Source organism: Ursus arctos, unplaced genomic scaffold, assembly GCF_023065955.2.
Source record: "Ursus arctos isolate Adak ecotype North America unplaced genomic scaffold, UrsArc2.0 scaffold_11, whole genome shotgun sequence".
In the NCBI taxonomy this organism is placed as follows: Eukaryota; Metazoa; Chordata; class Mammalia; order Carnivora; family Ursidae; genus Ursus; species Ursus arctos.
The window spans coordinates 1,408,328-1,434,638 of NW_026622775.1; the positions used below are offsets into that span (position 1 = coordinate 1,408,328).

The 26,311-nt window shown below is 38.3% G+C and overlaps 1 protein-coding gene across 18 annotated transcripts in view; it reads right to left on the reverse strand.

Moving 5' to 3' along the window:
• The window catches only part of CXXC4 (CXXC finger protein 4), a 420,398-nt gene that overhangs the window by 373,172 nt on the left and 20,915 nt on the right, over positions 1 to 26,311 (reverse strand). For 13 of the 18 annotated variants that reach the window (XR_008958588.1, XR_008958586.1, XR_008958577.1 and 10 more), the window contains one exon: positions 22,843 to 22,950. The exons of 3 other annotated variants lie outside the window; for them this stretch is intronic. The gene's annotated coding sequence lies outside the window, so the exon portion shown is untranslated. Of the gene's footprint in view, positions 1 to 16,431; positions 21,895 to 22,842; positions 22,951 to 25,695; positions 26,135 to 26,311 lie in introns of those variants that run through there. 2 more of the 18 variants (XR_008958574.1, XR_008958584.1) reach the window with 2 other exon arrangements.

The following is a 26,311-nucleotide window of genomic DNA, read 5'->3' on the forward strand; positions in this document are numbered from 1 at the left end:
TATGTATGTGTGAGGGGGTTGGGGGGATGGTAGTGGTTTTAAAAAGTCATAATAATCATAAAAGTAGAATAAGATTTGGTTAAATATACTAGCAGACTCATTGGAATCTAACCTCTGAATCTTTCTTTCGGGATCGAGAATGTTGATATCTCCTACACCTGTTCACTGTCGGAGTTTTGCTGATCCCTCTTAGCAGCCTCCGCACCCTGGTATTTCTGATAAGATAACCTCAAAAGAGGAAGTAATTAACTTTGTTGAGATTTTTCCACTGAAAGCTTTATGGAGAAAGATATGCTCCGTGCAGATCCTTGAGGAAGGAGAGGATTTTTCTAGGTAGTCAAAGAAGGGAAGATATTCAAAGCTGAGGCAATGGCAAGGACAAGTATTCCAGAATCTCTAGAACATAAGCTAGACACCAGAGAGAAATGCTCCGAAGAGATGGCCAGGGGCAGGTTGAACATAACCTCATAAATGTTTCTAAGGAGCCGTTGAAAAGCTTTGGGAATTAACATGACAACTTGTTCTTTAGAAACAGTGCAGAATCTGGTGGTAGACACACCAGCTAGGAATTTACTAAAATAGGGAAACGTAAGAAAAAATGAGAGTGTGGAGTGAAATAATACAAATGACAGTATAAATTAAAGGGAATGGATATGAGAAACATGCTATCAAGGTCAAATTTACAATCTCCACTGACTAATTTTTTTTTAAGATTTTATTTATTTATTTGACAGAGAGACAGCCAGTGACAGAGGAAACACAAGCACGGGGAGTGGGAGAGGAAGAAGCAGGCTCCCAGCGGAGGAGCCTGACATGGGGCTCGATCCCAGAACGCCAGGATCACGCCCTGAGCTTAACAACTGAGCCACCCAGGCGCCCCACCACTGACTAAATTTTACTCATTCATTTATTCAGAGAATATTTATGAAGTACCTAACAAAGTTTTGGCATGGCTCTAGAAGCAGCAATGCAAGACAAAGTCTTTTGCCTTATGATGCTTTATGGTACATTCCAGTGAGAGAACACAAAGTAAACAAGTCTGTAATGACATATTAGGTAATAAGTGCAATGGAGAAAAAGGCAGCAGGGTAACGTGTGCTGATGGGTGGGCGCTCAGGACAGTGTGAGAGGGGGAAAGTGTGCTAAGCAGAATCATGTTCCCTCATAGATGTCCAAGTCTTAAACCCCAGAACCTGTGAAGAGGTTATGTCACATTAAAAAGGGGAGTTAAGTTGGAACATGGAATTACAGGGGCTGACCACAGAGCTGTAAAATAGGGAGATTATCCTAGATGACCTAGGTGATTCCAATGTAATCACAGGGCCCTTAAAAGTGAAGGAGGAAATAAGAAGAGAGAGAGAGAAGTCTGAGCAGGACTTGGCTTCATGTTGCTCATTTTTAAGATGGAGAAAATTCAGACTTCCAGGGAAGATAGTGGAGTAGGAAGATCCTGGGCTCAGCTCACCCCATAGGTAGGACTAGGTAGCCTCAGGGGAAATCACCCAGAAAAACACCCAAACATGGGCAGAACAGACTCTCCACGGCTTAATGTAAAGAAGAGGCCATCTTGAAGAGGATAGAAAGGGCAGAGGCATGGTGGGGTGCTAAACTGACCATGGAACCATCCATGGGATGCCACAGCACAGAAAGAGCAGGGGAAAAAACAGACCCTGCCAACAGGCGGGGGGAGGGAGCCTCCATCAGCCAGCTACCAGCAAGTGATAAAGCAGCGGAGCACAAAATTGGAACTTCTAGAAGTCTGCTCGGTGACTCAAGGCACTCTGATGGCTAAGCGGGGGTGGAACCCTCACTGGGACAGTGTGGTCTCAGGACTCTCAGGGTCACAGAAAGCCTGAGGGTGCCTGAGTGCGGCACAGCTCCCAGGCATCAGATCGGGGAGGCCAGCTGTGAAGAGTGAGCCGAGTCGTGGGCTCTCAGCTCGGGGTGGCCATAAACCGCGATCCACGGCACGGTGGGCCACAGCTCTTCGAGCAGGAGCCCAACAAGCAGTAGATCCGGGGAGACTCCCCTTCCTTCCCCAGGAGGAGTGGCTCAGGGGTGCACATCGCAGGAATCTACCGGGTTTGGAGAGTTCAAACAGGGCTGTGTGCCAGAATTAGACAGGATTGATTGAGTGCTTTTCCCTGAGGGCGCACTGAGGAGTGGGGCCCAAGCTCTCAGCTCCTCTGGGGCCAGAGATTGGGAGGCCACCATTTTCATCCTCATCCTCTAAAGCTGCGTGGAAAGCCTTCAGGAAACTAAAGCCACATGGAGCAATCCAGGGCAGATTATTTAGCCTGCCCCTGGCAAGGGTGGTGCAATTCCGCTCCTGCCTGGGGCAAAGACACTTGAGAATCAACAGCAACAGCCCCTCCCCAGAAGATCAGCAAGAACATCCAGCCAAGACCAAGTTTACCGATCAGTGAGAACTGCAGAACTCCAGAGCTAGGGGAATACAGCACAGAGAATTCATGGCTTTTTTTCCATGATTCTTTAGTGTTCCAAAGCTAAGTTTTTTTAATTTTTCTTTTTTGATTTCTTTTTTTAATTTTTCTTCTTTCCTTTTTCAACCAACTTATCAATTCTTTTCAAAATCTTTTTTTAATTTTCATTTTTACAGTCATATTCTATCCCTTCATTGTATTTACCCTTATTTGTGTGCGTGTGTGTGTATATGTGTGTGTGCGTATGTATATATATATATACATGTATATGTGTGTGTATACACACACACACACACACACGTTTTTCTTTTAAAATTTTGGAAGGCAGCTTCTTCTAACAGACCAAAATATACCCAAAATCTAGTGTGTGGTTCTGTTCTATTCATCGGCCTGATTGTAATTTTTTTTTCTCCCCCCTCCCCCAAGGTTTCAAGTCTCTTCTGATTTGTTTAGTGTATATTTTTCTGGGGTTGTTGTTACCCATTTAGCACTTTGTTTTCTTGTTTGTCTATTCTTCTCTGGACAAAATGATAAAAAGGGAAAACTCACCTTAAAAAATGGAACAAGAGGCAGTACGGACTGTCAGGGACCTAATCAATATGGACATTAGTAAGATGTTGGAACTAGAGTTCAGAATAATGATTTTAAATATACTAGCTGGGCTTGAAAAAAGCACAGAAGATACTAGAGAATCCCTTTCTGGAGAAATAAAATCTAACCAAGTCGAAATCAAGAAGGCTATTAATGAGGGGCACCTGGGTGGCTCAGCCATTAACCACCTGCCTTCGGCTCAGGTCATGATCCCAGGGTCCTGGGATCGAGCCCTGCATCAGGTTCCCTACCGGCAGGAAGCCTGCTTCTCCCTCTCACACTCCCCTTGCTTATGTTCCCTCTCTCACTGTCTCTCTCTGTCAAATAAATAAATAAAATCTTTAAAAAAAAAAAAGAAGGCTATTAATGAAGTGTAATAAAAAATGGAGGCTCTAACTGCTAGGATAAATGAGGCAGAAGAGAGAATTAGTGGTATACAAGACCAAATGATGGAGGATAAAGACGCTGAGAAAAAGAGAGATAAACAACTACTGGATCATGAGGGGAGAATTTGAGAGATAAGTGATATCATAAAGTGAAACAATATTAGAATGATTGGAATCCCAGAAGAAGAAGAAAGAAGGAGAGGGGCAGAAGGTATATTGGAACAAATTATAGTGGAGAACTTCCCTAATTTGGGAAAGGAAGTGGGCATCAAAATCCAGAAGGCACAGAGAACCCCTGTCAAAATCAATAAAAGTAGGTCAACACCCTGACATCTAATAGTAAAACTTATGAATCTCAGAGACAAAGAGAAAATCCTGAAAGCATCTCAGGACAAGAGGTCTGTAACTTACAATGGTAGAAACATTAGATTAGCAGCAGACCTAGCCACAGAGACCTGGCAGGCCAGAAAAGACTGGCATGATATATTCAGGGTACCAAATGAGAAAAATATGCAACCAAGAATACTATGTCCAGCTAGGCTGTCATTGAAAATAGAAGGAGAAATAAAAAGCTTCCAGGAAAAACAGAAACTAAAAGAATTTGCAATTACCAAACCAGCCTGACAAGAAATATTGAAAGGGGTCCTCTAAACAAAGAGAGAGCTTAAAAGTAACATACCAGAAAGGAACAGAGACAATATACAGTAACAGTCATCTTACAGGCAATACAATGGCACTAAATTCATATTTTTCAATAGTTACCATGAGTGTAAATGGGCCAAATGCCCCAATCAAAAGACACGGGGTACCAGATTGGATAAAAAAAAAAAAACCAAAAAAAAAAAAAACCAAGACCCATCCATATGCTGTTTGCAAGACCCTCATTTTAGACCCAAAGACACTTCCAGATTTAAAGTGAGGGGGTGGAAACCACTTACCATGCTGATAGACATCAAAAGACAGCTGGGGTGGCAATCCTTATATCCAACAAATTAGATTTTAAACCAAAGACTATAATAAGAGATGGGGAAGGACACTATATCATACTTAAAGGGTCTAGCCAACAAGAAGATCTAACAGTTGTAAATATTTATGCCCCTAACATGGCAATGGCTAATTATATGAGCCAATTAATAACAAAATCAAAGAAGCACATCAACAACAAAGACAATAATAGTAGGGGACTTTAACATCCCCCTCACTGAAATGGACAGATCATCCAAGCAAAAGATCAACAAGGAAATAAGGGCTTTAAATGATGCACTGGACCAGATGGGCTTTACAGATATATTTAGAACATTCAATCCCAAAGCAACAGAGTATACGTTCTTCTCTAGTGCACATGGAACATTCTCCAGAATAGATCACATCCTGGGTCACAATCAAGTCTCAACTTCTACAAAAAAATTGCGATCATTCCCTGCATATTTTCAGACCACAATGCTTTAAAACTTGAACTCAATTACAAGAGGAAAGTCGGAAAGAACTCAAATACACTGAGGCTATAAAGCATCCTACTAAAGAATGAATGGGTCAACCAGGAAATTAAAGAATTTTTAAAAATACATGGAAACAAATGAAAACAAAAACACAACTGTTCAAAATCTTCAGGATGCAGCAAAGGCAGTCCTAAGAGGAAAGGATATAGCAATACAATCCTCTCTCAAGAAACAAGGAAGTTCTCAAATACACAACCTAACCCTACAGCCAAAGGAGCTGGAGAAAGAACAGCAAATAAAGCCTAAACCCATCAGGAGAAGATAATAAAGATCAGAACAGAAATCAATGAAATAGAAACCAAAGGAACAGTAGAACAGATCAATGAAACTAGGAGCTGGTTCTTTGAAAGAATTAATAAGATTCATAAACCCCTGGCCAAATTTATCAAAAAGAAAAGAGAAAGGACCCAAATAAAATCATGAATGAAAGAGGAGAGATCACAACTAACACCAAAGAAATACAAACAATTATAAGAACATATAATGAGCAACTATATGCCAACAAATTAGACAATCTGGAAGAATTGGATGCATTCCTGGAGACATATAAACTATAAAACTGAACCAGGAAGAAATAGAAAACCTGAACAGACCCATAACCAGCAAGGGAATTGAAGCAGTAATCAAAAATCTCCCAACAAACAAGAGCCCAGGCCTGGATAGCTTCCCAGGGGAATTCTACCAAACATTTAAAGAAGAATTAATACCTATTCTTCTGGAACTGTTCCAAAAAATAGAAACGGAAGGAAAACTCCCAGACTCATTTTATGAGGCCAGCATTACCTTGATGCCAAAACCAGACAAAGACCCCAACAAAAAGGAGAATTACAGACTAATATCCCTGATAAACATGGATGCAAAAATTCTCACCAAAATACTAGCCAATGGGATCCAATAGTACATTAAAAGAATTATCCATCACGACCACGTGGGATTTATTCCCACTTGCAAGATTGGTTCAACATCTGCAAATCGATCAATGTGATACACTACATTAATAAAAGAAAGGACAAGAACCATATGATCCTCTCAATAAATGCAGAAAAAGCATTTGACAAAGTATAGCATCGTTTCTTGATTAAAACTCTTCACAGTTTAGGGATAGAGGGTACATACCTCAATATCATAAAAGCCGTCTATGGAAAAACCCACAGCAAATATCATTCTCAATGGGGAAAAACTGAGAGCTTTTCCCCTAAGGTCAGGAACATGGCAGGGATGTCCACTATCACTGCTGCTGTTCAACACAGTACTAAAAGTCCTAGCCTAAGCAATCAGACGACAAAAAGAAAAGGCATCCGAATCAGAAAAGAAGAAGTCAAACTCTTACTTTTTGCAGATGACGTGATACTTTATGTGGAAAACCCCAAAAGACTACACCCCAAAACTGCTAGAACTCATACAGGAATTCAGTCAAGTGGCAGGATATAAAATCAATGCACAGAAATCAGTCGCATTTCTATACAACAACAACAAGACAGAAGAAAGAGAAATTAAGGAGTCAGTCCCATTTACAATTGCACCCAAAACCATAAGATACCTAGGAATAAATCTAACCAAAGAGGCAAAGAATCTGTACTCGGAAAACTATAGAATACTCCTGAAAGAAATTGAGGAAGACACAAAGAAATGGAAAAACATTCCATGCTCATGGATTGGAAGGACAAATATTGTTAAAATATCTATGCTACCTAGAGCAATCTACACATTTAATGAAATCCCATCAACATATCATCAACTTTTTTCACAGAAATGGAACAAATAATCCTAAAATTTGTATAGAATGAGAAAAGGCCCCAAATTGCCAGAGGAATATTGAGAAAGAAAACCAAAGCTGGTGGCATCACAATTCCGGACTTCCAGCTACATTACAAAGCTGTAATCATCAACACAGCATGGTACTGGCACAAACACAGACACATAGACCAATGGAACAGAATAGAGAGCCCAGATATGGACCCTCAACTCTATGGTCAACTAATTTCTGACAAAGCAGGAAAGAATATCCAATGGAAAAAAAAAAACATTCTCTTCAATAAATGATGCTGGGAAAATTAGAGAGCCACATTCAGAAGAATGAAACTGGACCATTTCCTTACACCATACACAAAAACAAACTCAAAAAGGATGAAAGACCTAAATGTGAGATGGGAACCCATCAAAATTCTTGAGGAGAACATAGGCAGCAACCTCATCGACTTCAGCCGCAGCAACTTCTTCCTAGACACATCACCAAAGGCAAGGGAAGCAAGGGCAAAAATGAGCTGTTAGGACTTCATCAAGATAAAAAGCTTTTTCACAGCAAAGAAAACAGTCAACAAAACCAGAAGACAACCAACAGAATGGGAGAAGATATTTGCAAATGACATATCAGATAAAGGGCTAGTACCCAAAATCTATAAAGAACTTATCAAACTCAACACCCAAAGAACAAATAATCCAATCAAGAAATGGCAGAAGACATGAACAGACATTTCTGCAAAAAAAGACATCCAAACGGCCAACAGACACATTAAAAAGTGTTCAACATCACTCGGCATCAGGGAAATACAAATCAAAACCACAATGAGATACCACCTCACACCAGTCAGAATGGCTAAAATTAACAAGTCAGGAAATGACAGATGTTGGTGAGGATGCAGGGAAAGGGGAACCCTCCTACACTGTTGGTGGGAATACGAGTTGGTACAGTCACTCTGGAAAACAGTATGCACGTTCCTTAAAAGTTGAAAGTAGAGCACCCTACGACCCAGCAATTGCACTACTGGGTATTTACCCTAAAGATACAAATGTAGTGATCCAAAGGGGCATGTGCACCCCAATGTTTATAGCAGCAATGTCCATAATAGCCAAACTATGGAAAGAGCCTAGATGTCCCTTGACAGATGAATGGATAAAGAAGATGTAGTGTATATATAATAAATGGAATATTATGCAACCATCAAAAAAATGAAATCTTGCCATTTGTACATGGATGGAACTAGAGGGTATTATCCTAAGGGAAATAAGTCAATCAGAGAAAGACAATTATCATACGATCTCACTGATATGTGGAATCTGAGAAACAAGGCAAAGGATCATAGTGGAAGAGAGGAAAAACTGAAGCAAGAAGAAACCAGAGAGGGAGACAAACCTTAAGAGACTCTTAATCTCAGGCAACAAACTGAGGGTTGCTGGAGTGGCGGCGGGGGTGGGTGGGATGGGGTGGCTGGGTGATGAACATTGGGGAAGGTATGTGCTATGGTGAGTGCTATGAGTTGTGTAAGACTGATGAATCACAGACCTGTATCCCTGAAACAGATAATACATTATATGTTAATAATAATTTTTTAAAAAGAAAAAGAAGAAAAGAGAGAGAAAAGAAAATAGTTACATAAAAGGGAAACCCCATAAGGCTGATTTTTTCAGCAGAAACTTTGCAGGCCAGAAGGGAGTGACACAATATATTCAAAGTGCTGAAAGGGAAAAATATGCAGCCAAGAATACTCTATCCAGCAAGGTGATCATTAGAAAAAAAAGAGAAATAAAGAGTTTCTCAGATGAACAAAAGTTAAATGAACTCATGACCACTAAACCAGCCCTATGAAAAATGTTCTGAGTGGAAAGGAAAGATCATAAGTAGGAGAAAGGAAAGTAAGAAGCACAAAAACAGTAAAAGTAAGTGTATCTATAAAAACCAGTCAAGAGATTCCTAAAATAAAAGGATATAAAGTATGATACCATATACCTAAAAAATGGGGGGAAGGAGTAAAGAATGGGTTCAAACTTAAGTGGCCATCAACTTAATACAGACTGCTATGTGCACAAGATGCTGTATAAAGACCTAATGATAACTGCAAATCAAAAACCAGCAATATATATGAAAAATACAGAGAAAGAAATCCAAGTATATCACAAAAGAGAGTCAGCGAACCATGAGAGAAGAGAGCAAGAGAAGAAAGGAACAGAAAACTACAAAACAACCATAAAACAAAAAACAAAATGGCAATAAGTACATACCTATCAATAACTAATTTAAATGTAAATGTAGATGGACAAAATGCTCCAATCGAAAGACAGAAGAAGACAGGATGGATTAAAAAAAAAAAGCAAGACTAATCAATATGCTGCCTGTAAGAGACTCATTTGAGACCTAAAGACACATGCGGATTGAAAGTGAAAGAATGGAAAAGCATTTATCATGCAAACAAGTAAAAAGAAAACTGGGGTAGCAGTACTTATATTGGACAAAATAGACTTTAAAGCAAAGACTAACAAAAGAAAAGAGGACACTATATAATCATAAAGGGAACAATCCTACAAGAAGATATAACAATTGTACATATTTATGCACCTAGCATACATAAAGCAGCTCATAATAGACATAAAGGAAGTAATCCATAGTAATACAACAATAGTAGGGGACTAACACCCCATTTACATCAATGGGTAGACCATTCAAACAGAAAATCAACAAGGAGACAGTGGCTTTGAATGACACACTGGAACAGATGGATTTAACAGATATATTCAGAACATTCTATCCTAAAACAGCAGAATACACATTCTTTTCAAGTGCACATGGAACATTCTCCAGAATAAATCACATATTAGGCCACAAAACAACTCTCAACAAATTTAAAAAGATCGAAGTCATACCATGCGTTTTTTTCTCACCGCAATGCTTTGAAACTAGAAATCAACCACAAGAAAAAAATCTGGAAAGAGCACAAATACACGGAGGTTAAATAACATGTTACTAAACAATGAACAGGTCAACCAAGAAATCAAAAAGAAAATAAAAAAATTACATGGAGACAAATGAAAATGAACCCACAATGGTCCAAAATCTTTGGGATACAGCAGAAGAGATTCTAATAGGGAATTTTATAGCAATTCAGGCTTTTACCTCCAGAAGCAAAAAGAAAAATCTCAAATAGAGAACGTAACCCTACACCTACAGGAGCTAGAAAAGGGCAACAAACAAAACCCCAAAGCAGTAAAAGGAAGGAAATAATAAAAATTAGAGCAGAAATAAACAAAATAGAAACAAACAAACAAAAATAGAACAGATCAATGAAACCAGGAGCTGGTTCTTTGAAAGGATCAACAAAATTGATAAACCTTTGGCCAGACTCATCAAAGCAAATGAACAAAAAAAGGGGGGGGGATGCAAACAAAACCAGAAACGAAAGAGGAGAAATAACTGACACCACAGAATACAAATGATTATAAAAGAATATTATGATAAATTCTATGCCAACAAATAGGACCACCTAGAAGAAATGGATAAATTCCTAGAAACATAACCTCCCAAAACTGAATCAGGAAGAATCACAAAATTTGAACAGACTGATTACCAGCAATAAATTTGAATCAGTAATCAAAAACTTCCCAATGAACAAATGTCCAGTACCAGAGGGCTTCCAAGGTGAATTCTACCAAACATTTAAAGAGTTAATACCTATTCTTCTCAAACTATTAAAAACAAACAAACAAACAAACAAACAAAAAAAAAAAAACAGAAGAAGAAGGAAAAGGAAAACTTCCAAATTCATTCTGTGAGACAAGCATTACGTTCATACCAAAACCAAAACACTACAAAAAAAGAAAACCACAGACCAATATCTCTGGTGAACATAGATTTAAAAATCCTCAATAAAATAATAGCAAACCAAATCATACAATACATTAAAAAAAATCATTCACCATAATCAAGTGGGATTTATTTATGGGATACAAGATTGGTTCAATATTTGCAAATCAATAAGAGAAAGAATAAAAACCATATGATCTTTTCAATAGGTGCGGAAAAAGCATTTGACAAAGTACAACATCCATTCATGATTGAAACCCTCAATGAAGTAAGTTTAGATGGAACATACTTCAACATAATAAGTCATATACGAAAACCCACAGCTGACGTCACCCTTGATAGGGAAAAAAAAAAAAAAAATGAGAGCATTTCCCCTAAGATCAGGAACAAGACAAAGTTGTCCACTCTCACCACTTTTTATTCAACATAATACTGGAAGTCCTAGCCACAGCAATAAGACAACAAAAAGAAATAAGAGGCATCTAAATGGGTAAGGAAGAAGTAAATCTTTCACTATTTGCAGATGACATGATACTATATATAAAAGAAAAACCTAAAGACTCCATCAAAAAAATACTAGAACTGATAAATGAATTTAGTAAGGTTGCAGGATACAAAATCAATATACAGAAATTCATTTCCTTTCTATACACCAATAAAGAAGACCAGAAAGAGCAATTATGAAAACAGTCTCACTTACAGTTGCTCCAAAAAGAATAAAATACCTAGGAATAAGATCAAGCAAGGAGGTGAGAGGCTTGTGCTCTGAAAACTATAAAACGTTAATGAAAGAAATTGAAGATGGCACAAAGGAAAGATATTCCATGCTCATGGATTGGAAGAAGAAATATTATTAAAACGTCCATACTACCCAAAGCAATCTACAGATTTAATGCAATTCCTGTCAAAATACCGACAGCATTTTTCACAGAACTATAACAAAAAAAAAATCCTAAAATCTATATAGAACCATAATAGACCCTGAATAGCTACAGCAATCTTGAAAAAGAAGAACAAAACTGGAGGTGTCACAGTCCCAGTTTCAAGATACAGCACAAAGCTGTAGTAATCAAAACAGTATGGTACTGGCACAAAAGTAGACACATAGATCAATATAACAGAATAGAAAACCCAGAAATAAACCCACAATTATATAGTCAGTTAACTTTCAGCAAAGCAGGAAATAATATCCAATTTGAAAAAGACAATCTCTTCAACAAATGGTGTTGGGAAAATTGGTCACCGACATGCGAAAGAATGAAGTTGGACAACTCTCTTACACCATACACAAAAATAAACTCAAAATGGATTAAAGAACTAAATGTGAGATCTGAAACCATAAAAATCCTAGAAGAGGGCACAGGCAGAAACGTCTCTGACATCAGCCTTAGCAACATGTTTCTAGATGTGTCTCCTGAGGCAAGGGAAATAAAAGCAAATGTAAACTACTGGGACCACACAAAACTAAGAAGCTTCTGCACAGCAAAGGAAACAATCCACAAACTAAAAGGCAGCCCACGGAAGGGAGGAGGTATTTGCAAATGGGTTACTATATAAAGGGTTAGCATCCAAAATACAAAAAGGACTTATACAACTCACCACCCAAAAAACAAATAATCCACTTAAAAATGGGCAGAAGACATGAACAGACATTTCTCCAAAGAAGACACACAGATGGCCAACAGACACACGAAAAGGTGCTCAACATAATTCATCATTGGGGAAATGCAAGTCAAACCACAAGGAGATATCGCCTCACACCTGTCAGAATGGCTAACATCAAAAACACACGAAACAGCACGTGTTAGTGAGAATGTGGAGAAAAAGGAATACTTGGGCACTCTTGATAGGAATGCAAACTGGTGTGGGCACTGTGAAAACAGTAAAACATTAAAAATAGAAGTAACAAAAGATCCAGTAATTCCACTACTGGGTATTTACCCAAATACTACAAAAAGACTAATTCGAAGGGATACATGGACTCGAGTGTTTATACCAGCGCTATCTACAGCAGCCAAATTATGGAGGCAGCCCAAATGTCCATCAACAGCTGAATGGATGAAGAAGATATGGGATGTATATATACACAATGGGATATTACTCAGCCATAAAAAAAATGAAATCTTGCCATTTGCAATGACAATAAAGGAGCCAGAGAGTACAATGCTAAGTGAAATAAGGCAGAGAAAGACAAATGCCATATGATATCAATCATATGTGGAATTTAAGAAACCAAACAAAGGAAAAAAGAGACAATCCAAGAAACACACTCTTAACTATAGAGAACAAACTAATGGTTATCAGAGGGATGTACGGGGAGGACGGCTGAAATTGGTGAAGGGGATTAAGAATACACTTACGATGAGGGGCGCCTGGGTGGCACAGCGGTTAAGCGTCTGCCTTCGGCTCAGGGCGTGATCCCGGCGTTACGGGATCGAGCCCCACGTCAGGCTCCTCCACTATGAGCCTGATTCTTCCTCTCCCACTCCCCCTGCTTGTGTTCCCTCTCTCGCTGGCTGTCTCTATCTCTGTCAAATAAATAAATAAATAAATAAATAAATAAATAAATAAATAATCTTTAAAAAAAATAAAGAATACACTTACGATGAGCATGTATAGAATTGTTGAATCATATATTTTACACCTGAAACTAATAGAACGCTGTACTATACACGACTATACTGCAATTAAAATTTTTTAAAAAAATAGCTGGGGAGGGGCGCCTGGGTGGCACAGCAGTTAAGCGTCTGCCTTCGGCTCAGGGTGTGATCCCGGCGTTATGGGATCGAGCCCCGCATCAGGCTCCTCCGCTAGGAGCCTGCTTCTTCCTCTCCCACTCCCCCTGCTTGTGTTCCCTCTCTCGCTGGCTGTCTCTATCTCTGTCGAATAAATAAGTAAAATCTTTAAAAAAAAAAAAATAGCTGGGGAAAGTTTAAAAAGAAAAAAAAGCACCATGAACCAAGGAATGTGAGTGGCCTCTAGAATCTCAGGTGGCAGGGAAATGGATTCTTCCCTCCAGCCTTGAGAAAGGAAAGCAGCGCTTCTGACAGCTTGATTTAACCAAGTAAAACCGAGGCTGGCCTCTGACCTCCAGAATTGTAAGATGATAATTTTTTTTTTAAGCTACTAAATTCGTGGTATTATGGTTTAGCAGCAATAGGAAACTAACAGAGAGAGCAAGAGCTCCATCACCGGATGGCTGGCTGAATGAGGAGTGGTGGTACCACTAAGGGAGGAAGGGGAAATAAAGGGAAGGGGAGATTTCTTGCTTGTTATTCAGGGTAGGTATTCAGGAAAAGATTATGAGTTCAATTTTGAAATTCTTAAGAGTGAAGGCACCAATATGGACAACCAGATGGAAATGTTTAGAATATAGTTGGATAGAAATGTCAGAAAAAAATAGGAAAGTAAATTTCAGAGTTTTGTCTTGTTTTTAATCAATTTGCATGTGGCAGTGGGAGCCATAAGCACGGATAAGATTGTCCAGGGAGTATCTGTAGTATGAGAGGTAAGGAATTCCTGGAGCAGGAATTCCTTACTTAGAACTTAGGAATCGCTTACTCAGAACACTCACTCACGTAGAAGGAAGTCGGGGAAACAGTGACCCACGAGAAGACTATTTCTATCTAGATATATCTAACCCCACTTCATATCTCCCTCCTGAGTTTAGATCCACATTTACAGCTTCTTGTACATCTCCACTCAAATATCACATAAGACCATCAAATTTGTTGTGTCCAAATGAAATGAATCTTTTCCCACAAACCTGATCTTCCTGCTTGTCTTTATTTTCAGCTAAGGATACCTCCAGGAACTTCACCGCCCAAGGTAGAAATCCAGGGATTAACAATAACTCCTCTTTTCTCTCACTATGCTCTTCATAAAATCCTTTATTAAATTTTGTCAATTCTACTTTCTTGTGCTTCCAAATTGCTCTGCCTCTCCCTATTCCCCACCACCCCCTCCCATGTCCAAGGTCACTATCATCTTTCAACAAGACTACAATATTAGCTTCCCACATGTAGTCTTGCCCCCCCCAACTCCAATTCCTACGCTGCTTCCAGCATGAGATTTAAAAGCAATAGTGCTCACAGCATTGCCCTGAGAACCCTCCAATGCTTTCCTGTATTTTCAGGATAAAATATAAATCCCTGAACACAACAAAAATTCCCTCAATGATTTCACTCTTGACTATGTCCCCATTCTCAACACCTCTCCTAAGTCACACACACAAAAATGCATTTTCCTAAATATGCCATTTGCTCTGTCATGTCTCCCATCCTTTTCACATACTGTTCCCTCTACCTTTAACAAATCCCGCCTTTCTTCACTTGGATAAGGTATCCTGGTCCTTCAAAACTCAACTTATACACTACTTCTTTCAGAAATCTCTCCCTCACATCTCCAAAGTTTACTTAAGAGCTCCTCCAGTGTGAACCCTTATGCAGAAAAGAGATGAAAAGTATTTGGGGTAAGTCACAGACTTGACTAACCACGGAGAAATGAGACTTGCAAAAAGACAGAAAACAGGGGAGCTCTGGAGTCTGGTAGCAAAAACTCCTCACTCTATTATCATGATGCCACCACTGGAACAAATTTATACAGAGCTTATTTTTCATCCTGTGTCATTCTGTCCTGATTCAAAGTCCCAGGGGAGAGTCACATTGGCTTGGCTTGAGTCACATGATGACTACTTAGCTAGATGAAGGGGTATTGGCATACATTTTTACTAGCAACACACACGTGGGGAGAAGATAAAACTCCACAGTGAAATTAAGGTGCTGCTACTAAAAAAAAAAAAAAGAGAGAGAGAGAGAAAGTTCAAAACAACAAATATCCACTAAAGCCTTGAACCAAGTGTAAGAGTCATCAGATAGTTGTCAGAAATATTTTTTTCCCCTAAAACGTGAGAACACACTGGAGAAAATCAGAACACCCAGTCAGCTGTCCCATTTTCAAGGCAAGTTGTTATGTCATCACAACAATGACCTAATAAGTCAGCAGTCACTAAAATGTGCTGCAAGCGCAAATCAGGGTCTGTTTCTTTTGTCATCTGAAACATACTGAAAGCAGAACAAAGGCATTTTGTGCAAAGGGAAATGATACTCCTTTTAAAAGTTTTATCACGAGTAAGGAAATTTCCAGGTTAGATTAACATCTTATTTGTAGTCCCAGGGCTCATGAGAGTAAGTAAAGGGCCCTACGCTTTTTCTGAGGAGCAATGAGCATCTTTCTGTTATCTCTTATTTTTCTTAGGAACCTCATGGAAGTCACGTGGCACAGTCTGCTCCAGCACAGACATACTCTCCATTTCAGCAGGCATCAACTGTCTTTCCCCCTCAGCTCCTGACCCTGCCAGCCTCCACATGTCACAGGCATGTACTTCTATTTTTTTTTTAAATTAGGACATGAGTTTCCCACTTACAAAAGGGATAGAGCACTCCAAGACACACCTTGGCTCAGAAACAGACCATGGAATATGGTCATTCTATAATAGTAGAGTGGGCACAGATAGGCCTCCTCTCAGTGGAATCCCTTGGAAAGACCCCTTAAAAGAAGCTTTAGGGAGAGGCACACTCCTCATTGCAGTGTCAAAGTTCAAACCTAAACCTGGGAATGCAGAACAGTCTTGTTTTCTGCAAACTGAATACGAAGTGTCTGCTTGGCATGGGGAACTTAACTCAATGTTTTCATTCTTCTGCCACCAAGTTCATTAGCATTCATTTTTTACTTTTACCTATTGATGGATATTAACAGAAGCAGAATTAGCTACAGTCTGATACCCGATTAAAAGAAAGAGGTGCTTTTTCTAAAAAAGTGGCAGTAACTTGTAGAGGAAAAGCTAGTAGAGAAAAACAGTCATTTTATCCTGGTTTCTCTGCTAACTGGCAATGTCACTTTGTGTGAAATACTTAATGTTTCTGTGTTTCTAATTCTTTCTTGTGCATAGTAATATCTGTTGTGAGAGCTCAGTAAGATAACCAACATAAAATTTGGGGGAGAAAAGAGCTACCATAACCAAAGTCAAACTAGATCAGTGCTTTGGCAAATTCACTATTGTTCTCCAAAGTTATCATTCCATTCCAATAATAATGTTATTTTAGGTTCGGAGACGAGAGAAGAGCTCCATTTCTTCCTACTGCTGTATAATGCAGTTACTTTCTAGTTATCCTACCTAGAAAACTAATGAGTGGCTTTTTGGTCAGTGGATGTTTTGGTTACTTACTCCCAAAATAGGAAAATTAAAATTTTGAAAAGCTGGCTGAATTAGATTATAAAATTATAAAATTATAAATTTTACTAGAATTCATTTCTATTATTATTTAACTATCAAAAACCAATATTTTAAAGAAAATGTGACACAATATAAGCCAAGTCAGGTAAATATAAATGTTGACTATTCATGGGTATATGCATGTTAAATCTAAAAATTGTATTTAATTGATTCTGGAAGCACTTTTTGAAGTTCAACAAATGTTTCAGAAATCAGTTGGAAGTCCACAAATGGTGATAGTATTTAGCTCATTTCAATGGAAATGGTCTCATTAACATGTCGGCTGCTAAAAATGTATAAGCCCAGCCCTGTCCTTTGCCCGCCTGGAGGAAAGAAACCCTACTTGCACAGTTTTGCTTTTAAAAATAATCCTTGTTTAAATTGTTAACAGTTGCTCTAGTGGTGGCCCATGGCAAGAAATTCAAGCCCCTCTCCTCTCTTATGTGAGCATTTCCAAACCCTTCAGCCAGCTCTTATACTGTCAACGCAAAACGATTTAGTTCTAACTGCATTTAAACTATTTTAACCAGCTTTAGTGATAGACTTTCTTCCTCAGTGCAGAATATACAATTTAAATCAAAACTTAAGAATGTTAAACGTGCATGTTTTCCACAACATGAGCTCAGAAGTTCCAAAAGTTGTGAGCAATATCGGTAATAACATCAGAATAGATATCCAGTAAAATAGCCAGATGGCATTAACTAAGCAACTCTCTTAGATTATCTGTTCTTTTTAAGAATTAACTAAATGGAAACTTTTCAAATAATTTTGTTCTTACAGGTATGAGGTTTGCTTTAAAGTAGGTGGTTTCAAGGAGGGATTTCATGTCTATATTAGGTGGCTTAAAATAATAGGATATTTAGGAAAACATCATATAGAGTCTGCCTTGAATTAAAGCAATTTCAGCAAATAAAGCTCATATCAGAACTGTAACTCATGGGAAATATTTTTTTCAATGGAACATTGAAGATTGCATTGTTATCACTTTAAGTCCTCAGAACTGCTCATTTTGCACCTATTATGATTGTTTATTTTGAGCCATTGGCAAAGCTCACATTCCAGAGATATTCAATCCAAATTAAGGAAAAGAGCACTAACTGAAAGAAAGAATATTTTAATTACACTTCAAGATTAAAGTCCCCAAGACACACACAAAAAAGGAAAGACATTTCATGCTCATGGATTGAAAGAATAAATATTGTTAAAATGCCATACTACCCAAAGCAATCTACAATCAGTGCAATCCTTATTGAAATTCCAATGGCATTTTACACAGAAATAGAACAAGTGATTCTAAGATTTGTATGGAACAACAAAAGACCCCAAATATCCAAAGCAATCTTGAGAAAAAAGAACCTTACACTCCCTGATTTCAAACTGTATTGTAAAGCTACTGTAACCAAAACAGTATAGTATTTTCATAAAAACAGACACATAGATTGACAAAACAAAATAGAGATCCCAGAAATAAACCCACACATGCATGGTCAATTAAATTATGACTAAGGAGCCAAGAATATACAATAGGGAAAGTCAGTGTCTTCAATAAATTGTGTTGGGAAACTGCACAGCCACGTGGAAAAGAATGAAACTAACCACTAGCTTATACCACACACAAAAAATCAACTCAAAATGGATTAAAGACTTGAAGATAAGACCTGAAACCATAAGACTCTTAAAAGAAAGCATGACATCAGTCTTGGCAATAAGTTTTTGGTCTGACTCCAGAAGCAAAACAAAACAAAATAAAACAAAAACAACTGGGACTACACAAAAATGTTCCTGCACAGCCAAGGAACCCATCAACGAAATGAAAAGGCAACTTATTGAATAGGACAAAATATTTGCAAATCATACATCTGATTAGGGTTAATAGCCAATATATATATGAAGATCTCATACAACTCAATAGCAGAACAAGAGCAATCTGATTAAAACATGGATCAGAGGCTCTGAATAGACATTTTTGCAACGAAGACATGCAGCTGGCCAACACACGCATGAAAAGATGCTCAACATCACTCATCATTAGGGACGTGCAAAACAGAACCACCGCATGCTATCACCTCACATCTGTTGGAATGGCTATTATTAAAAAGATAAGAAATAAGAAGTATTAATGAGAATGTGGAGAAGGAAACCCTTGTGCCTTGTTGTTAGAAATGTAAATTGGTGGAGCTAGGATGAAAAATAGAATGAAGTTTCCTCAAAAAATTAAAAATAGAACTACCATATGATCCAACAATTCCACTTCTGGGTTTTTATCCAAAGAAAACCAATACACTAATTTGAAAAACATATGTACCCCCATGTTTACTGCATTATTTTCAATAGCCAAGATATAAAAATAACCTAAGTGTTCATCAATGGATAAATGGATAAAGATGACACTGTGTACACACACACACACACACACACACACACACACACACAATGGAATACTATTCAGCCATAAAAAATAATACAATCTTGCCACTTACAACAAAATCTTGCATCTTGAGAGCATTATGCTCACTGAAATAAGTCAGACAAAGACAAATACCATATGATCTCACTTATATATGGAATTTAAAAACAACAACAAAAACCAAGCTCATTGGAACAGAGAACAAACTGGTAGTTGCCAGAGGGGTTGGGGAAGAAATGAGTGAAGTAGGTCGAAAGGTGCAAAATTCTAGTTATAACATAATAAAGTCATGGGGTTATAATGTACAACAGGGTGACTACAGTTAATAATACTGTATTACACATTTGAAAGTTACTAAGAGTAAACCCTAGCAGTCCTCATCACAAGAAAAAAATTTTCGTAACAATGCATAGTGATGGAGGTTAACTAGACATATTGTGGTGATCATTTCACAATATATGCAAATATTGAATCATGTTGTATACCTGAAATGAACATTATATGTCAATTTTATTTCAATTTAAAAAATTTTTAGTGTCAAGAAAGTTCTTCCCATTTCCCACCAAATAATAAATGTCACTGATTAACATTTTAAAATACTGTAAAAAAAAATGGCTTTTGCTTTTTCTTGGAAAAACCTACTCCGTACCTCTGAAACCTTCTCGACAAGTTCTCTAAAAGTAATTACTGGCTTTTTTTCGTTTGAATGTGAGGTTTCATAGCAAGTTTTCAAGGCTCTTGCTCCCACCCTCTTTCTAATGCTTCAAATCCAAATGGCAAGTAGTCAGATGGCACAGAGCTGTTCAAGGCAGAAAACCAGAGTCTCCTGACATCCAGTAACCAGCTCTACAACTTCTGCTCCTGGCACCAAAGAATGAAAAGAAAGAGAAAGAGGAAACATAGAAGAAAATCTCCATGACCTTAGATTAGGCAAAGACGTCTTGTCATGTACTACCAATAAAATACCCAGCCAAAAAAAGAAAAAAAAAAAAGACTTCTTAAACACCGTACAAAAAGCAAGGTCCACAAAAGAACAAAAGAACAAATCAGTGAATTGGACTTCAAGGAAATTAAAAATCTGCTCTTTTAAAAACACTAGTAAGAGAGTAAAAAGACAAGTCACAGACTGGAGAAACAATAGTTTCAAATTATATATGTGATGAAAGATTTGTTTAAAGAATATGTAAAGAACTCTTAAAACTCAGTAAGAATTAAAAAAAAACTTTAATAGGCAAAAAATTTGTATAGGCCCTTGCCTCAAAGAAGTCATGCAGATTGCAAATAGATGAAAAGATTTTCAACACCATTAGTCAATAAGAAAAGACAGAGTAAAACCACAGTGAGATACCACTGTACGTCTACTGGAACAAAATCTAAAGCACAGCAAATGTGTCGTAACGTGGAAGAACGGGAACTCTTATATACTGCTGGTGGAAAGGTAAAATGGTTTAGCCACTTTAAAAAACAATGTGGAAATTTCTTAAATTAACATACACCTACTGTAGGATTCAGCCATTCCACTCCTCGATATTTACCCAAGAGAAATACAAGCATGTGTCCACAGAAAGACTTGTATACCAATGCTCATACAGCTTTATTTGCGATAGCCAAAAACCTGTGAACATTCCAAATACCATTGACATATGAATGGATAAACACATGATCTATGTCCACATCATAGAATAACACTGTGCGATACAAAAGAGTGGCCTATTGACATAATGATAATCCCAAAATAAGTATAATGAGCGAAAGAAATTAAACAAAAAGAGTCTACAGTGTAGATTCTATTTATATCAAGTCCCAGAAAGTACACAGTAATCTATAGTAACAAAAAGCAGATCGGGGTTGCCTCAGAAAGAGGGAAGGGGTGGGGAGGGCCAAGAGGGAAGGAATTACAAAGGAACACAAGAAAACTCTTGTGGTGACAAATATGTTAATCATCTTAACCTTACTGAGAGTCTCATGGATATTTACATATATACAAACTTACCAATTGTATACTTGATATTATGCAGTTTCATGTATGTAACTTATACCTCAATAATGCTGTATTTTAAAAAAAGAAAAAAGAAAAACACTCTGCAGAGACAATGCTAGAATACCATATAGGGGTAAACAAACCAAGTTGTCTGCTCTTGGCACACGCTGAACTTCCTTTTCCCCCGATAATATCTGCAAATTTATGAACTATCAAATAAACTATGCAGTCTTCATGGATAATATACTTACATATGCAAAAGGGAGCCAAACAATTAGCCACTCTCCCTACTTGCCCAGGAGAATAATAATCAATGTCTGATGAGTAGCAAAGCATACAAATTTGATTTACGACGTTTCCCTGCTCTATGAGGGTGGGCTGGAAACACATGCTTATAAGCTGGAAAATGCTTACATACCAGACTTCGCTGAAGGGCCAGGTGCACATTTTTTTTCTTTTTCCCCCTGACTTCTACACCAGCAGTGATCTACTGTCTTGCAGCCTGGATGGCTCCGTCCATGGAGCAGATGGAACAATTCTTTCCTACTTCTAGCTAGGTTTGATGCTCACTGATGAAATCAACATTTCCTCCTTGCTGAGTATTCTTGTTCACATGTGTTCATTTGGCATTGTACCTGCTTACAAGATGTTCCAGCAATGTACACGCCAAGTCATGGTGGTTCTGCTCTGGGAACCTAGGAGTCTTCAGGGTACTGTTTAATTCTGCCCTCTGTAACCTCCGGAGGGGGGAGGGGGAGAAGAGGAAGAGAAAGCTTTAGACTTTTTCTGCAATTATGTTGTTGATACTTTCAGATAAAAAGGTCTGAGGCTGAACTTAGGAAGATACCAGCTTGACAGCCTCAGTACACAACGAAGATGAGCGCTTTACCATTTCTGTTTCTCCCCTAAGGAAGGTGCCAATGGCTCTATTGAAAAAGGAAGGGGCTGTTTGCCAGTTGGAATGGCCTCACATGTCCTGCGAAGCTGCCCAACGTAGCTGGCGGGCCAAAGAACCAGTCTCCATCCTGGAGTTTGGCTCCTGCCAGAACTCACACCACGTGAGAAGCAACAGAAAATGTCCAGGGCGTGTGCAGTGTGAGTACCTACTGTCTTGGCACAAGTTCATTTCGGTTTATACCAGTTAGTGCTGCCCCTGGAGAATATTTACTACATATACAAATAGGCAGTTAATATGACCCTTGATAGACACGGTAATAGAGTTTGTACTGACAATTGACCCTGAACTGCATTCTGCCAGTTAGAGCGTGATTAATTCACTGCGCTGGCAGAGAAAAAACGGCTCTAGCTGAACCCTGGGATTCAGGTTGAGAATCAGCCTACCAAGACCTCTACTACAATGATCCAGTCGATGTACAGTGAACCCAAAGGCTTTGAATACTCTTAAGCCATTTCTAATATACACGAAACGGAAAGACAGCAACACTACGAACACTGACTCTTCCTAAAATGCCATTCTCTGTCGAGGTTGGGGTTGTTCTTTTGCGGTCTGAAGCCCCTTGGCTTCCAGCATCCTTTGTATTTTCAATGAAGACACGTACACCAAGGAACATAGCGCCAACAGCGAGCAAATTCCCTGAGATTCGTACCAGCCAAGGGATTTGGATAAAACTGATTTGTCTCCAGAAATGGCATGAGTACACTGCTGCTCAGGAAACAGGCTTTACCTTTCTGCACTTCTCGCCCTTCCAGCGCTGGCAGTATGTTAAAAATCTCTCTTCGACATGAGGATGAGAGGACTCTTAGAAACTTCCCAGGCCAACTTAACACGTTTCCTGAAAGCATCACAAAGAAAAGAAAGTGCGTCCTAAGACTCAGACCTTCCCAACCTCGTCAGACCTGCAAGACAGAAATGACAACTGCGTGCGTCCAGAGAAACCCTGGAATAGGCAGCTCTTACAGATTAATACCCAACACAGACCAAGAAACGCATGGTCTCACGGATTCTCAACAAGCCAACAGATTTCTCTTCCATACACATGTTCTCACCTCAGCCACAAAATCACAGAGCCACACATAATAGAGGTTTAAATCAAAGATATCTACAAGGTATTAAACATGTACCCAGGGAATAGTTGGACACTGTTTATCTTTAGATATGAGTCCGTACCTTAATATTTTAAAAAGCTGCCCAGTTCACATTTACTTAAACTACTACTGATCTTGAAAATAAATTGAAATATTGGATATTTGGTTAGTCTTTGTCACCTGTGATTTTTTAATTAAATATTTACCAAAGTAAAAGTTGCCATGAATCTTTTCTTTAAAGATTTTATTTATTTATTTATTTGAGAGAGAGAGAATGAGAGCACGAAAGGGGTGAGGGGCAGAGGGAGAAGCAGGCTCCCCTCTGAACTGGGAGCTTGATGTGGGGCTCGATCCCCAGACTCCTGGATCATGACCTGAGCTGAAGGCAGACATTTAACCAACTGAACCACCTAGGCACCCCTGTTGCCACATATATTTAAACATATTTGGTGTATATGCAGAGAAACCTCCAATTACTATGTTGCTACTCTTTGAGGTACAGGATAAAAACTTCACTTATTATTCCATTTGTTAAGAAACTGGGTGTTTTTCCCTACTGATAGGGAAAGGGAAAGCAATATTTGGATATAAAAACTAAGCAAAAGTGTATGCATTTACAGAATATATTTCTCCAAGCAGCTCCCATTGAGTAGCGAAGTCCTTCAGAATCACTTTCCTTCTTATTCATACACATCCTGATATATAAAAACATCTGCATAGTTAGTTGGAAGTACACATTGGTATAGTCTGAGTCCACTGTGACTGTTCATAGCTACAAATGTGGGCTGATATGGGCTATCGGTTGGAATGTGGGACATAGGTGCCCCTATTTGGTTATTAAATATTTTTAACACCACCCCAGATTATAATATATAATGGAAAGTTAGTAGCACATTTTCCTACCACAATGCTGTGTTACAAGCAGCCCCTTTCGTGAATGCACTGTCCTGGCCTATATTGTAAAGGGAAGAGAAAGAGCAGCAGTTCTCCCTCAAAACCAGGGAGCAGGAGCTTGATGAGGATGTTAAGTTGTTTCCTTGTTGTCTGGGCTGCTAAAACAAAATGCTATAGACTGGGAGCTTATAAACAACATAATGTGTATCTCACTGGTCCAGAGGCTGGGAAGTCCACGACGAAGTTGCCCACTGATCTAACGTCTGGCCTGCTTCTTGGTTCGTAGACAACCAGCTTTTTGCTGTGTCCTCACATGCTGGAAGAGGCCAGGGAACTCTGTTTAGTCTCTTTCATAAGATGTCAGTCTTGACAAAGATTTTTTACGTGACCCCAAAAGCTTTCTGACACGGGTCTTGACAGTGATATACTGGATATGACCCCAAAGGAGAGGCGACAAAGGAAAAATAAACACGTGGTATTACGTCAACATAAAAAGCTTGTGCAAGAAAACAACAAAATGTAAAGAAAACCTACATAATGGAAGAAAATATCGTGCACTATATATCAGATAAGGAAATAGTATTGAAAATATGTAAGGATCTCATACAACTCAATAACAAAATAAACCCACATTAGAAATGGTCTAAGGACTGAATAGACATTTTCCCAGAGAAGACATACAAATAAGTGAAGGGATTAAGAGGTATAAACTTCCATTTATAAAATAAATTAGTCACGGAGATGAAAAGCCCTGCACAGGGAATATAGTCAGTATTCTAATAACATTGTGTGGTGATAAATGGTAACCATACTTATCATGGGAGCATTGAGTAACGTATAGAATTGTCAAATCGCTATGTTGTACATCTGAAACTAACATTATATTTCAACAATTAATCCCACTCATGCAGTCTCCATCTTCATGACTTAATCACCTGCCGAAGGGCCCACCTCCTAATACCATCCTTTTAGGCATTAGGATTTCAACCTATTGAAATTTTAAATTTTGAGGGGACATAAACACACAGACCTTAGCACCTGTGGTGATAACTTTGCCTCCATTTCTTAGCTTTTGGTTTCTGACACCTTTTGAGACTTATAGGCCCTCATTGCATGTCTTTATCACAACATTAAAAAGTCACAATCTAGACTGGTAACAGTAACAGCTACCGTGAATTGAATAGCTGCTATGCACCAAATACTAACAATCCTCCAAGGTAAGTGTTATCCCAGTTTTACACACAAGTAATCCAAGACTCAAACAAGGCCAACTATTTGCCAACAGGCCTATAGTATTAGGTAGCACAGCGAAGTTTCCAACATGGGCTGTCTACAAAGCCAATGTTCCTCTGTTCTGTTTTATATTATTCCTCCTAGAAAAGCTAGAAAGATTGTCAAGCTTTGCCCGAGAGTCAGCATGTTTCCTGCATTCCTGCTACCTCTTGCTTTAATGGAACAAGCAGCCCTTCCCCCCGCCCCACGGACTCTGAATTCTAGTTATTTTAACGTGGTTGTGTTTGCTAATGTAATACTAGCAGTGATAATAATAATATAATACCCATGCATGTGACTAATCAAGATGAGTTTTTGTTTCTTACCAGAAAAAGGCTCTGGAATTGAGGCCAACATAGACTGGAAGAGCCCAGATTTAGCTGGAAAGGGACAAATGATAAAGGGGACGATTTCAGAAGTTATTAGTACTCTAAAGGAAATGTTTCTCAGGTAACCAAAAATTAGTTTTTCTTAAACTAAAGCGATAATACAGATTTCTTAGTGAATCAGACAAAAACTATAAATTTGTGGCAAGAAGAGATGTACAGAGGTTTAGATAACTACAGAACTCAGTAAAAAAGTCTTGAAGCTGAATTCTGGATGTATTCTTTGTACCTATTGTGTTCAGACTAATTTATAGCTGGTATCCAACTCTTGCTATACTCAGAAGTGTTATTTTTCAAAAGAGTAATTTATTTCCACCTTTTAAAAGAAAACAGTCATTGTGGAACCTCTGGGGTTTTTTGTTTGTTTGTTTAGTATTACATAAACTTAAGTTTGGAAATAAATAAAATAAATGTATGCATTAGATGCAGTCAAAACCATGGATACATTCAAATTATCAAGTAAATGTGATAGATGATACTATTTTACTGAAACCAAAGTATTGGTGTTATAAACGGTAGAATATACGTCCTCAGTTCTGGTTCTATATTTTAACTA